Raw genomic sequence first — 15,512 nt, 5'->3', positions numbered from 1 at the left:
ACTGAGTCAGGTATCTGGGTGGTGATGGAACCTGCCATTGAAGAGGAACGAGGATGATGGCCAATAGCTCTCAGATGATCTATTCCCAGTATTGTCTGGAAAGGAATCCTCCAGTCAGATTGCCTCCAAAACCCAGCCACTCTTTTGAAAACCCTAGGCTTATCTTTGCCACAGCTGAGATCGTAAGCGCAAAATTCCAATTGATTCTAATGGAACAGAATAGTGGTTGCCTTAAGGTGGTTTTCTTCTAGTCTGTTCTTAATACAAAAAAAAAAAAAAAAAAGCCTGAAAGAAAGCAACATTGCTTGAGCACCTACCTGGCAGTCTTTCCATTTGCTATCTTGTTTAATCCTACGGCAACCCTGAAAGGCACATCTTTCCATCCCAATTTTACAGATAAGAAAACGGACACCCAGAGAAAAAACTGACTTTCTGTCACACAGCTAGGAAATAGAACTTAAGTCCAGGTCTATCTGGCTTGGAAATTCTTTCCACAACACCTGGCTGCCAGGAGGGAGGAGCTAAGTGGTGGTTGGGCAACTGAGGAGTTTCCAGGCTTCAGGGAGTGCTATACCCAAAGCACAGTTTACTTATTCTGCTCCCTGAGGGCCAATATATGCTCTGTGTCTGGGGCCTTCTCTGTTTAATCTTTTCTCAAATTACTATCTCTGAGTATCTTCCTTAAAACAATGGACTTTGAAACCCCAGTACATAGCTGAAATTCAGACATCTGAAAAAACAAAGAGACGATGAATTTGTGAAGAGATGTTCAACCTCATTAGAAATCAGGGAACTGCAAATTGAAATCACAGTGAAAGAGCAGTTCACACCCACTACAAAAGCAAAAATTAAGAAGTCTGACAATACCCCATATGCAGGGAGGATATTGAACACAGGGGAACTCGTGCACACCAACAGAATAATAACTGTACCATCATTTTGGAAGATAATTGGCCTTATCTTGCAATGCTGCACATATAACTTTTGACTCAGCAAATGGTTGTATGCATCAACCGTTTAATAGTAAAATTACCGTGCTCGCTTCGGCAGCACATATACTAAAATTGGAACGATACAGAGAAGATTAGCATGGCCCCTGCGCAAGGATGACACGCAAATTCGTGAAGCGTTCCATATTTTTCGGGAACCCTCTTGCACTGTTGGTGGGAATGCAAATTGGTGCAGCCGCTCTGGAAAGCAGTGTGGAGGTTCCTCAGAAAATTAAAAATAGACCTACCCTATGACCCAGCAGTAGCACTGCTAGGAATTTATCCAAGGGATACAGGAGTACTGATGCATAGGGGCACTTGTACCCCAATGTTCATAGCAGCACTCTCAACAATAGCCAAATTATGGAAAGAGCCTAAATGTCCATCAACTGATGAATGGATAAAGAAATTGTGGTATATATACACAATGGAATACTACGTGGCAATGAGAAAAAATGAAATACGGCCTTTTGTAGCAACGTGGATGGAACTGGAGAGTGTGATGCTAAGTGAAATAAGCCATACAGAGAAAGACAGATACCATATGGTTTCACTCTTATGTGGATCCTGAGAAACTTAACAGGAACCCATGGGGGAGGGGAAGGAAAAAAAAAAAAAAAGAGGTTAGAGTGGGAGAGAGCCAAAGCATAAGAGACTGTTAAAAACTGAGAACAAACTGAGGGTTGATGGGGGGTGGGAGGGAGGGGAGGGTGGGTGATGGGTATTGAGGAGGGCACCTTTTGGGATGAGCACTGGGTGTTATATGGAAACCAATTTGTCAATAAATTTCATATATATATAAAAAAAAAAATAGTAAAATTACCTTTGGGGCGCCTGGGTGGCTCAGTCGGTCAAGTGTCCGACTTCGGCTCAGGTCATGATCTCACAGTTTGTGGGTTCAAGCCCCGCGTCGGGCTGTGTGCTGACAGGTCAGAGCCTGGAGCCCGCTTCAGATTCTGTGTCTCCCTTTCTCTCTGTCACTCCCCCACTCATGCTCTGTCTCTCTGTCTCTCTCTCTCTCAAAAATAAATAAATATTTTTTAAAAATTTTAAATAGTAAAATATCTTAAACATAGTCTTGATATACAAAGACATTGAGGGACTATGGGACTGACGGGGTTCATAGCAGCCTTAGATGAAGAGGTTCCCAATAGAGGGGCATCATGGAACAAAGCAACAAGTGGCCTCCAAAGGGACTGAACTCACCAACTTGGTCTCATTCATGATGAACAGGGACACGAGATAAGATAAGGATGTCCAGGAAATTGGCATTTCAGATAAAACAAAGAATAGTTTTCTTAGTGTTACGTATGTTCCACACAATATTTGGGACACACTTATACTAAAATTATTTAAACTAAAAAATTATTTATCTGAAATTCAAAAATAGTACTCTTTATTTATTTATTTATTATTATTAATTTTTTTTTTTTTGCTAAATCTGGCAACCCTAATAATGACCCTCTTATTATTTGTAAGGGAAGTGTCCTTTGGCCCGTAAATCAAAACCAATTATTCAACTGTTTCATAATAGTAGGATTTTCATAATAGGAATAGAATAGTACCGTTAAGAGCTTGAAGTGTGAAAATCAGGCAAACCTGGTCCTGAGCCCTAGCTCTGCCACTTGCTAACTGTGGTGTAGACTAAGTTATTCCCCCTTTTATGTGTTATTCCTCATTAGGGCTTCTAGGAGTATTAAATGAGGTAAGATGCACGGCAAATGCTCAGCACGGTGCCATACACTGTATTATGTGCACTCAATAATATGAATCGCTCTTATCCATACACTGGGGTTCCTATAAAACTAAACACTAGGATAGCATCTTGGTGGCTAGGACATCATCCTCATTTCTGGGATATTTAGGACAAAATCAGAGGCCAGAGCCCCACCCCCCTTACCGCCCATTCATTCATTGTCTGAGAGCTAGAAGGCAGAAGAGGAGACCAGATGGCCTTCAAAAATTCTCCCAACACTAGCATCTGTTGGTCTTTACGTCCTCAGCAATCTCACGCCCCTGATGGCCACTCCTCTTTAGAACTGTGAAGGACGTGTCAAGTTGTGTTCTATCCAGTGTGAGTTCGTCCAGTCACGGGGACACACTCTGAGGCCGTGAACCATATACTCACATCCTTACACTGAGAAATGCAATTTCCTATGCTTTCTCATTCCTATTCATAGCTCAAGTCACTACCCTGGATCCAGAGAAAACAATATGCATGATTACATGAAGACTTGGCCAAGATTTAGAGATTTCAGAGCACAGCAACACACGATCACCTGCAGAAATCCCCGCGTCTCTCCACGTTGCCTTCCCTTTCCTTGCTGTCGTCTTCACTATCTCTATTCTCCATAGTCTCTCTCTGTCTCTATCCCTGTATGCTACATTAAAGATTATTTTTATTAGCATAGTACAGGTATAATTAACAGTTTCTGCCATTACATATTAACTTTAAGAATGCAGTTTATAAATAGTTGATACTTGATATCATAGATTGATACTTGCCAATCATAAAAAAAAGTCCACATAATAGAATATGCCTCTGTCACAAAAATAAGGAATCAAGTATCTAGAATAGACATTGTCATGCTCTGCATCAGTGGCTCCTATAGCACCAAGTGACATAAAACTATGAACAGGGAGATCCCCCTTAAGGGAGGAATAAGATGGGTAGGTTTTGTTTCAGCTGCAGGCCCTAAATTGCATGGTAGCCATCCTTCGTAGGAGACAATTTTTCACAGCATGGCCGAGAGGCCCAGAACGTAAACCTGGCCATCACTTCACGAGACATGGAGTTACACGGGGCTTCTAGAGATGTCAGAGTCCTGCTAGGTTTCCCTGAGACTGCAGTACTGCACACCCTGCTCAGTCTCCCTCTTTCTCCATCATAAAAGTCTCAGTCTAATTTTGGCAAAGCAACCATGACTGAGTGCTCAGAAAAGCATCACGCGTGTTTTTAAAATCTTTAGTTTTAGGATAAGGAGTCTTTCTCGGCAGACTGCTCGTTTCATCCCTACCTCACCCCACGAATGTGACCAAGGCAGGCAGGTCCTCACTAGGATGCTGGGGGACAGATCCTGCTAAAGGTTCCAAAAAGTGTCATGTCATGCTATGCTTCAGGGAGCGCTCCGGCAGAACTTGTGACATTAGGTAACAAATGCTGCTCCCACTTCAGCGTGAAGTAGCAGAAAAAGGCTGTGTTGGGGTTACGAGTTCCGGTCAAGAGCCTCCCCTTTGGGCCTCAATCTTCTTTGAGAGGGTGGGTCAGGATCCCTAAGGTCACTCCTTGCTTTGACATTCTGTGATATGCACTGTGCCATGGGAAACGGAGCTCTCCCCTTGCTCCCAAGTGCAGATTCTGGTGGCTTTCTCTCGTTAACCTCTCGCAAACAAGTAATATTTTGTTGTCCTTCTCATCGAGAGAAAGGAAAGGAGGGAAGGAGGGAGGAAGACAGGAAAGAAGGGGAAAAAGGAGGGAGAAAAGCTTTTGAAAACAAGCCAAATAAAAAAACACAAAGTCATGTTTTTTAGAGTGGGCTGGGGGCTGGGGTGGGGGGATACAGCGGCCCTCTCTGCAATGCTGAGGCTCTGCCAGTGGCACTCCATCCAAGGGCCATGAGTCTTTGACCTCACTTAGTAATCAGATCCAACTTGTCTTTCCTAAGTGAAATGTGGGACCCAAACAAGTTGCCAGGTGGCATGAGAGGCCTCCAATGGGTTAAGAGATGATGTCACATTCTTCCCTACTCCTGCCCCAAAAAGATTTGGGCCTCTTGGCTTCTGCTTCTTCATCTAAAAATACCATCACTGGAGTTTCATTAGGATGATTAATGCAAATATCATCCATGGGGTGCCTGGGTGGCTCAGTAGGTTGAGCATCCGACTCTTGATCTCAGCTCAGGTCATGATCTTATGGTTCGTGGGATCAAGCCCAGCATTGAGATTCTCTCCTCTCCCTCTGCCCCTCCCTCTCTCTCTCTCAGAATAAATAAATAAACTTAAAAAAAAGAAAACATCAGCCATTAACCCAAAGTGGGTATTTTGTTCAAAGAATATAAAACACTGAGAAGTGTTTAAGAAAAGGCCGAACAATCCTTCCATACACAGGAGTATTTTCATGTCCCTCCTCTTCCCACCAAAAATCACAAGTGGAAAGCAGATTTTGCTGAGGGACTTGGGGATGGGCTTCCTCCTTGTTTCCGTCACCACAGTTAGACAAACTGTCCCCAAACTGCAGGGACTACAGCAGTGTTAATCATTACTGGAAAATGAAGACAAAATCACTTAGCCATGGGATCTAGGCAACCAGGGGTGCAACATTCAAATCCACTTAGTTCAAAAGGATTTCCAGAGGAAAATTCCACTTGATGTTCCCTAGGCCAGGGTTTTCCTGGCTGCCTATCACCTACTCCCAGAGCTTCCTCCTCCTCTTCCTCCACCCAACCTAACTGCCCTGTTAAAGAGCAGCCCCCATGCTCCACCCAGGCAGCAACCAATGTCATACCTCCAGGCAGCTTCACATCTGGAAGGGAAGAGAACTGGAATGGCCATTCACTCCGGACACTTCCGCTCCTACCTATCTGGGGGTTGAGGCTGGAGGCTGTTCTGCATGTATCAGATTGTTCTTGCATGCCTCCATGAAGTTTCCATCCTGAACAAAACAAAATTCCTCTCTTGGAAGAGAAAAGGTATCCAAAGGCAGCACTACTCTAAATGCGCACAGTAGAAAATGTCATAAGCAAAAATGCTCTTTGGCCTTATTTCCAAAGACCGAGTTTAACAATATTAACCTGATTTCTTGACTACGGGTGCACAGTGAGTCTCCAAGAAGCAGATACGGCTTTCAGGATCCTCTCATTTCCCTTGACCGTGGTACTCTTGTCATGGCATGACTCTATGGAACTAACATTCTTCAGAATACACTTTGGGGAAAGCTGTCTTTGGATACAGATAAGAATTTCTCCTTTTCCTACTTTTAACCTCTGGTTTAGATCTTTTGGCACTTTTGTATCAGGAATTGATTAAGCACACAGGTCAAGAATATGATGGCTATTCGTTTGGGGGCCTATAAACCATTATTTAACTCGGTTTATTCTGGCACCCAAGGAGAGAAAGGTGTGTTTGTCCACCGGGACTTCCTCATTGGAAAAACAGCCTTTTAGCTCAGAAGCCCAGGATATCTGTGTAGAAAGAGACATGACCATTGCCCTGGAGCCCCTTACCTTTTCCATGATAAGGTTAGGGTTAACTTGCCCTGACTTCTCCTTCTCAACCTGATCTCTCCTCAGACTCTTCCTTGTGACTGGCCAAAAGATGCACTTTCATGGGGTTCAGGTGGAGTGTGATCTTGTGCAGTGTCTCCCCAGCTACGGTCTCTCGTGGCCAGAACTAAGGGAGATTGTGTATTCCTAGAAGAAATCAACCTGAAATCAAATGCTATGATTTTGTCTATTTTAAGGGTCAAACCCAGGAACAAAACTGATGGCTGAACACACCCTTAGTTCTTGCCATACACCCAAAACCCAAGACTCCCTTTGTGAGCTCCCACCACTATTAGAGTAAAATCCAGCTACAATCTGACTGCAGCCAAGGGCACCAACCGCCTAATACATTCCTCCCTCTCAGCCCTCTGTCTCATCCTTTCATACCCCAGGCTCTTTGTCTCCTGAGAGGCTTTGACATTGCTATCTCTGCTGTCGAAATAGTCTTCTGGCTACTTAAAAGGATGGCCTGTTTTCATTTTTTTTTTTTTTTTTTTTTTTTTTTAGAGAGAGAGAAAGAGTGTGAGCAAGGCAAGGGCAGAGAGAAAGTGTGAGAGTGGAGGAGAGGGGCAAAGGGAGAGAATTCCAAGCAGGCTCCACACTCGGCACAGAGCCCGACACTGGGCTCAATCTCCTGACCCTGAGATCATGACCTGAGCTGAAATCAAAAGTCAGAAGCTCAACTGACTGAGCCACCCAGGTGGCCCCTGTTCTCATTCTTCAGGTCTCAGCTTAGATGTCACCAACTCAGGGAAGCCCTTGCTGACCTCTCTAGGTCATCCCCCCTCCTTTATTTCACCAATCACCTTATTGATTTCCTTCATTGCACAACAATGTTTCTTTTGTTATTTGCTGGCTCCATTTGTTTATTGCTGGCTTCATTAATTTCCTTCTGGTTGAGGACATTTCCTGTCCTGAACACTACTCTAGCCTCAGGCTTCAGCATATATTTGTGGAACCAATAAATGAAGGTGTAAAAGAGGGTTCCTCAAGACAGGGGTCACTGCACATCTCTGTCCAACCCCTCATTTAACGAAGGCATGTTAAAACCCCGAGTTTTCTACACTGGAAGAATTTGCACCATGGAAATAGGCAAATGCTACAAATCAATGCTTGATTTATTGTTTTGTTGACCTTCCGACTTAAGTAATGGAGAAAATGTTAATAATGCATCGGAAAACTCAAAGTGTATCATACCTGTAGCCACTATATTGTAAATGACACAGAAAATTGAGAGGTGCTCGGGTGGCTAGGTAGGTTAAGCACCCGATTTCGGCTCAGGTCATGACCTCACACTTGGTGAGTTTGAGCTCCGCTTGGGCTCTGTGCTGACAGCTCAGAGGCTGGAGCCTGCTTTGGATTCTGTCTCCCTCTCTCTGCCCTTTCCCCCACTCGCACTGTGTCTCTCTCTCTCAAAAATAAACATTAAAACAAATTTTTGTTAATGTCACAGAAAATTGAGAAAATATTCATATATGTGTGTGTGTGTATATCTATCTATATATATATCTATATATATACCTATATATATAGATATATATGTGAAAAGTCAATTAGTAACCATTTAGCAGAACACGATTGGCTTGGATGCTGCCGGTATTTGCAATATACTGTGACAAGTGCTGGGATGATGTATGTGCACGGGAAAGATCTATCAGAAAAGGGGGACCAATAACTTTACCTGGAGCCATTCGGGAAGGCATTACAGAGGAAGCGACTCAAGTTTTATTCTTACGAAAGAAATTTCCAAGTTAAATAAAATAGGGATGGGAATTCCAGGAAAAGAATCCACAAAGATTATAAAACATTGTTTTGTGCAAATTCCACACCCTGCTTTGTTTGCTCCGTTACTGGCCCTTAAATCAGGGGAATCGTGGTGTACATATTCTTCTGTGACTTGGTTTTTTCAATTAGTATTATATTGTTGAATTTCACCTGTTGATGCACGACTATAGTTCATTCACGTTTGCTGCTTACAGAGTTTGATATTGTATCTACTTAATGGTTGATTTATTCTTCTACTGTTGATGTACATTTGAAAACTTACATAAACTTACAATGAAGTAAATATACAAATGAAAGTAGTACTCTTCTTAATTAGTTATCATTTCATTTTACTATTTTGAGTTGCTTGTTTCAGGGTTTTGCCTATGAAACAATGCTGCCATGAGAATTCTTACAGTTTTTTTTTTTTTTTTTTTAATGTTTGTTTATTTTTGAGAGAGAGAGCACGAGCTGGGGAGTGGCAGAGAGAGGAGGACACAGAATCCAAGGCAGGGTCCAGGCTCTGAGCTGTCAGCACAGAGCCCAACACAGGGCTCGAACTGAGAAACCGCGAGATCATGATCTGCGCCGAAGTCAGATGCTTAACCAACTGAGCCACCCAGGAGCCCCTATATCTGTTGTGTAGATGGGCAAGCATTGAATAACCCTCTAGGAGGGAACTGCTGAGTCATAAAGCATGCAGGCACATTTACAACCCTGCTTCGGGTGCCCCCTGTTTTTCAAAGGGGTTGAACCATTAGCAGTCTACCAGTGTCTTTATTATATACCGCATGCTATTGTTGACACTTGCTATTGTCATACCTTTTAATTTTTGCCCATGTTGTAGGAGGATTCTCGCACAGAGAGTGGTGACACCGAGGCTTTTCTTTCCAGGAAGCAACTTTATTCGTGTCGACACGACTCAGGCAGGTTCCTACCCAAAGAACTAAGCCTAGAATGCCATGTGGCATAGTTTTTTATATATATTTTTTACTTCTTTGTCTGCCATATATGGTAACACACAAACATGCAGTCTGATTAAGTGGTCTCATGTTACAAGGTCTTGAGGGATATTGTCATGTATAGTCAGATTACCTTGAAAGGTTTTTTTTCTTAGGGAGGGGATCCTACCACAATCTGATAGATGTAAATGGTTTTGCATTGCCAGGTTAATTGCTATTTCTTTGTGTTTAATGGGTTTTGTTATTTAGCAAATTTTCCTACTGGGCCAGGTGTTCTGGCTCTGGTTTAAAGGGAAATAAATTACCCCATGTTTTCTTATTACAATCGAAATTGTACGACTGACTTTATTGTGCCCAGGTGATATGTTTGTCATGGCCCTGTGTATCAAAAACACCTTCATGTCCCAACCTGAATTTGGTTTCTAATCATACAATGGTGATTCTATGTTAGTTTGAATCAGATATTTGGGGAAATAGGGAGTTCCTTCAGACAGGGGTAGGTCTACCTCAATGGGCTTTCAGATCTTCTCTCTCATCCAAGGGAGAGAGAGAAGTAGGTGGTGTCATTAACGTATTCAGCATCTTCAGTATATATCAGGTGCTGGGAATAATTAAGAATATGGCCCCTACTTTTCTGAAATCTGCATTCCAGCGACACATATGAGTCATTAATAGTCTAACCCAACTCCCCTTCCCACCTCTCCAAGTCACTGGGCCCTTCATTCATTGAACCAGCATTACGGCGCACAGGCTCTGGGCCCTGTGTGAAGTGTTGGGGCCACTTCTGAGGAGGCATTCTCATTATAAATGCTGTCTCCAGGAGCCCCACCTGACAGCCGGCTTCAAGGCTGGCTGAGGAACCATTAGTCCTGTAAGGGAGGAATTCACTGAATTGCTCTCTGGTGGTAGTCACTTTAAACAGCCATGTTTTTCAAACTGTAGTTTACTTGCAATCAGAAACTCTTTTCAATGCCTATTGATAATGCAAATTCCTGCACCTCTACTCAAGGAGCTACTGATTCAGCAAGTGCAAGAATCTGCACTTTCACTAGCTCTTAGAGAATTCCGAAGCCTGTCGAAGTTTGAAAACCACCGTCCTTCTAAAGTCATGCAGCTACAGAATGTTGGAACATAGAGGGCATAACTAACAGATAAAGCTACAGATCAGGCCCCATGCCTAGGAGGTGGAAACCCCGATGTTGTGGCTCCCTGTCCAGTGGTCTTGGCTCTCAGGAAACGTGCCCAGGGAGAATCTAAAGCAGTAGGCCCCGCTGTGCCCACTGTGCTGAGGCTCAGTTGGTCTGTCAGCAGACTTGGATACTGGGATTGCCGGAGGGAGATGTGCTGCATGACCATTCCACACACCTATGCTGAAACTTCCAGCCCCTAGATGGCCCCTCTGGGTGGTTAATGGCATCAATTTACAGACACAGCATGCTTGGAGCCCCGCTGGCCCCCAAAAGGAATCTAGCCAAAGAGCACAATAATAAGCAAAATGGACTGTAGCCAACATGGACCCAAACATGAACAGCTGGGAGAAGTGACCTCCTTAGGCCTAAGGCATGTAGGAGGGGGTGTTACTTCCTGAGTTCCTGCTTGGAGGAGGGGAGGATCCCTGTCTCTTAGCAGGTGCTCCATAAATGCCAGCTGCATGCTGGAAGAAGGGTGACAAAGAGCTGAAGCATTTGGGGACAGGAGTCTGTAGGAGGAGAAGGGCCTCTGTATAGATTGGATGGATCATGTCCTCAAAGAGAGCAGACCTCTCATTTATCTTTTTTTTAATGTTTACTTACTTATTTAAAATGTTTATTTATTTATTTTGAAAGAGAGAGCCAGTAGGGAAGGGGCAGAGAGAGAGGGAGACAGAGAATCCCAAGCAGGCTCTGCACTGTCAGCACGAAGCCTGACGTGGGACTTGAACCCATGAACCATGAGATCATGACCTGAGCTGAAATCAAGAGTCGGAGGCTTCACTGACTGAGCCACCCAGGTGCCTCTATTTATTTATTTTGAGAAAGAGAGAGGGGACGGGGCGGGGAGAAGAAGTTGGGGAGAGGGGTAGAGGGAGAGAGAATCTTAAGCAGGCTCCACACTCAGCAGGAAGCCTAATGTGAGGCTCCATCTCACAACCATGAGGTCATGACCTGAGCCAACATAAAGAGTCAGATACTTAACCGACTGAGCCACCCAGGCTCCCCAACACTTGTCTTTCTACCGCACCCTCCCCCCGGGAGCCCTCTCGCTGGCCTTCTGTATGACTTAGCTTGTCCTATAGCACTGCTTTCCAGGCACCAGCCAGTCGTGCGAATTCTAGACCCCGGTCCAGGAACGTGGGGTAAAGCCACAGATAATGAAGGTGGTGTAACTCGTATTAAACTGGCTATCTGTGTAGCATTATATCTTTTGTAAAGCTTTTTTACTTTTCGTTAGCCCATAACTCTGCTTGGAAGGCTTCTGCCGGGTTGACAGCTCTGGCTTCTTCTCAGCTTGTAGGTGGAGGTTTTTAAATAAATTTCACCCCCTCCAGGTTCCTCTCATATTTCATCATGCTGTTTGTCTCCCTCAGAGCACTTGTCACATTCGGTAATTATCGTCTTTCCCTGTTTCCTTGCTAATCGTGTCCTTACCTGGAATGGAGGGGGGCGCCACGAAGGCAGGGACCATGGCTGTCTTGTTTAGCACCATATCCCAACGCTGGACAGATCTGGCACACAATCTTTATTAATGCATACCAATCCTAAGGCAGGTGTCATTTAGATGAGTCCCTGAAGCAGAGAGAGAGAGAGTTTGCTGCCCTTCCCTGAACACCTGGTTAGTGGCAAACCCTGTACTAGAATCTAAGGTCTCTGGCTCCTCGTCCAACGGTTAGCAGGATGCTAGCACCCATCTTTGTCCTGCAAAGGAAAGAAAACTCAAAGACATGCCTGCAGGAGAGAGAAATGAGGCAGAGCCAGACACAAGACCAAATCCAGTGCCAAACAAACCCTGTCCTCTCTACAACCAGTGTTTGCAGCTGATTTCCTACTCTATGCTGGGGACCTGGGGTGGAGGAGAGAGAGTTTGGGTCCAGGTTGAGCTGCACCCAAGGGTGCATCCTCACACACCAATATCGCCTCCTTCCTGAGCCCCGCTAGGACCCGGAGGTGAAGGCTCAGGTCAGTTGAGACTGCCTTAGCTTGGGCTGCTTTAACAATATACTGCAGACTTAAACAGAAATTTATTTCCTCACAGTTTTGGAGGCTAGAAGTTGGAGATCAGGGGGCCAGGATAGTGGGGTTCTGGTGAGGACCCACACTTCCTGGCTTCCAGGTAGCCACCTTCTTGCTGGGTCCTCATAAGAAGGAGGGCGGGGGTAGGACATTGGGCTCTAACTTTTAAGAGCACTAATCCCATCATGGAGGCTCTACCTTAATAACCTTATCTCAATCTACCTCCCAAAGGCCCCACCCCCTAACACTACCACCCTGGAGGGTCAGGGCTTCTCCATATGAATTTTGGAAGACCACAAACATTCCATTTGTAACAGGGACCCAGGAAGTGGCAGCCTGGGGGCAAAGAGGAACCAAATGTGAAACTTCTGTGATCTGCGGCCAAAGAGACAAGGGGAGGAGAGAACAGGAAGTGAGCAGGGAGATGGAGAATTCCACCCATGGGTCCATTGCCAACAGTCCTCCAACGGTTCCCGTGGGTTTCCTGGGCTCGCCAGACACCACCGGGAGTGAAGGCGCTCAGCTGGACCTCATTAGCAGGCCTTGTTTTCCATTCCGGTTTGCCGCTGACCTGGCGCTGGTTAGCATGCTGCCCCAGGCTGGGAAGGAGCGGGGCACCACCTCACGCTGAGTCACCCAGCTCAGGGACGGGGAAACTTACATAACGAGCCCCACTCCGAGCATTGGTACATCAGGCTCAAGGTCCAGGGGCGGGAAAGAAGGAAGCGAGCCTGGGGGCAGTACGGGGGCACGGGAGGTGGAGGTCCTGGGGACCCTGAGTCTGTCCGGGACGGGAAGACACTGCGCACCCAGGCGCCCGAGAGGGCTCATGCGTGACACGGTAGGATTCCTCGTGATTACAGATGCAGATTCAGGAGAACAAGGACAACATGGAACATCGGCTTTAAATCCGCACAGCCCGGTTCCCGTCAGCCCGTTCTCGGCGGCCCGGGAATCTGAAGCTGGTCCAAAAAGAACACAGGTGGCAAATGAGGAACTTAATAAAAATGTGAACTCCTGAACTGTCTAAGCTATGTCTTCAGGGTATTGTTACAGCCACAGGAGATAGCCCTGCAGTGACACAGGACGATGTTGTTTGCGTAGGGAAACAGCCCGTGGGCTAGAAAAATGTGAGTGGGCGGCCGTTTGAACTTTGTTGCAAAGCTCCTTTCAGTGGAGACCCCTTTACGGATGAAAATGAAGACACTGGCTATGGTAGGAGACATTCCTGAGAACTCGTGAAAAGGGGATACTTGCCTTTGTAAGAATTCTGTTCCACCCTAGCCCTTTGATTCCTTCTGAAAAAGCAGCCTTCCAGAACGCTGCTCACCCCAACCCCCATGCGTACCCCTATAAGATGTGTCAAAGGAAAATTGTCTACCGAGGAAGCAAATCACTCTTTCCCACCAAAAACTGAGTATCCGTTGCTTTAGTGGAACTTTTTTCAACATGCACACAATTTCTTGGCAGTCTGGGGGGCACGGTGCTGAAAATGTCAGCTCTGCATAGAGAGGAGAATCACTCCCAGAGTGAGAAAGATCTCAGTCGAATCTTAGATCCACCTTCGATCATTTTCCTGCCTCTCTGAGCCTCAGTTTCCTCCTCTGTAAAATGCAGTGGTCAGAGCACTTAATAATCACAGGGTCTCTCTGAAAGCTTTTTTTTTTTTTTTTTAATTTTTTTTTCAACGTTTATTTATTTTTGGGACAGAGAGAGTCAGAGCATGAACAGGGGAGGGGCAGAGAGAGAGGGAGACACAGAATCGGAAACAGGCTCCAGGCTCCGAGCCATCAGCCCGGAGCCTGACGCGGGGCTCGAACTCACGGACCGCGAGATCGTGACCTGGCTGAAGTCGGACGCTTAACCGACTGCGCCACCCAGGCGCCCCTCTCTGAAAGCTTTCAAAGGAGCTCTCATTGGGGCACCTGGGTGGCTCAGTCGGTTGAGCGTCCGACTTCGGCTCAGGTCATGATCTCGCGGTCTGTGAGTTCGAGCCCCACATCGGGCTCTGTGCTGACGGCTCAGAGCCTGGGGCCTGCTTCGCGTTCTGTGTCTCCCTCTCTCTCTGACCCTCCCCCTCCCCCACTCATGCTCTCTTTCTGTCAAAAAAATAAATAAATAAAAATAAAGGAGCTCTCATTGAGAGCTTTGGATACTTGACATTTCTGGACAAATATTTGTTAATGCTTTTTATTGTTTTAATGGTTAGAAAGTGAGAGAAAGTTATCACAAAATGAAAAGAGAGCATGTAAAGATAATAAAGGGATATATCGAAAGGGCAGTGTCATTATTTTCATTAATAACTTCTTGGTCACACACACACACAAAAGAATCTGGTAAAAACTACAGCCAAAGTCTCTAGGAGAAAAATACATTCACCAAATTTTCACACAATTACAGGTTTCTAGATATGCTGAGGGCCAATATAAAGCTCAAAATAAAAGTCCTATAATGTAAAAGGATTAGTGCTCACAAGTGCCATGCCTGCCTCTTGGGAATCTACAGGGGGCAAGGGGACACTGACAGTGAAAATCTTCAACACAAACACTCTCCCCACTAGGGGACAAACACCCTTGCATCCTCCTCTCAGAGGAGGGAACTCCCTCATCTCTGGGAACTGAACAGTGATGCTATGCATAGCAGAAGGCTGGAGCTTGCAGGGGAGTCTCCACTGGTCCCCTGGCTGGACCCACCTTCTTGCCCATTTGCCTGGAGAGAGTGTTAGGGAGTATGGGCGCTGAGTGCAGATCTCTGCTTGGCTCAGAGAACCGAGGCTGGGTGCTAAGGAGGGAGCAAGGAAAACACAGGCGATGTTTCTATCACCGAGTGCTCCTGCTGCCCTTCTCTGTGGGGTGATGCAGAGGTTACAGAGACAGAGAATTCTCCTCACACACCCATGACTGAACCCTGAGTCCGGACCAGCCCTGGGAGACAGTGACCAGGTAGGTCCTCCAGATGCCAGAAAAGAAGACTCTGCACCTTTATTCTGAAAAATCCCTCAGAAGGTGGACTCAGTGCCCTTTCTCCATCGCTCTGTGCTACCTTCTCCTTGCTCCATGGCTCAACAAGAAAATAACAGAGCTCAATCTACTAAGGCTAAGAGAAACAAAGGGAGGTCTGGGTAAGGGTTGAATTGGAGCAAATACTTTTGCTGTCTACAGGGCATTCATCGTGAGCTTATTCTTAGGGCAAGACTGAAGAGAGGACTTTCATTTGGCAGAGAATACAGGGCTTCCTGTATCAGCACTGTGTTCCCACTGCTTCCCCTGGGTGCCAAATGTTTCCTTCATGATTTCCTCCTTTAGATTGTGGCCTCAAAAACATTTG

The 15,512-nt window shown here is 45.5% G+C and overlaps 1 non-coding gene across 1 annotated transcript; it reads left to right on the top strand.

The window, feature by feature from the left end:
- Positions 1 to 1,034: 1,034 nt before the first annotated feature.
- LOC115505775 lies at positions 1,035 to 1,141 on the top strand. The gene has a single exon (XR_003966132.1). It is a non-coding gene; the product is annotated as a U6 spliceosomal RNA (small nuclear RNA).
- Positions 1,142 to 15,512: the final 14,371 nt, after the last annotated feature.

The sequence above is a fragment of the Lynx canadensis genome, chromosome F1 (genome assembly GCF_007474595.2).
Source record: "Lynx canadensis isolate LIC74 chromosome F1, mLynCan4.pri.v2, whole genome shotgun sequence".
In the NCBI taxonomy this organism is placed as follows: Eukaryota; Metazoa; Chordata; class Mammalia; order Carnivora; family Felidae; genus Lynx; species Lynx canadensis.
Note: the sequence above shows the minus strand (reverse complement) of the source record. Positions and strands in the feature narration are given on the sequence as shown.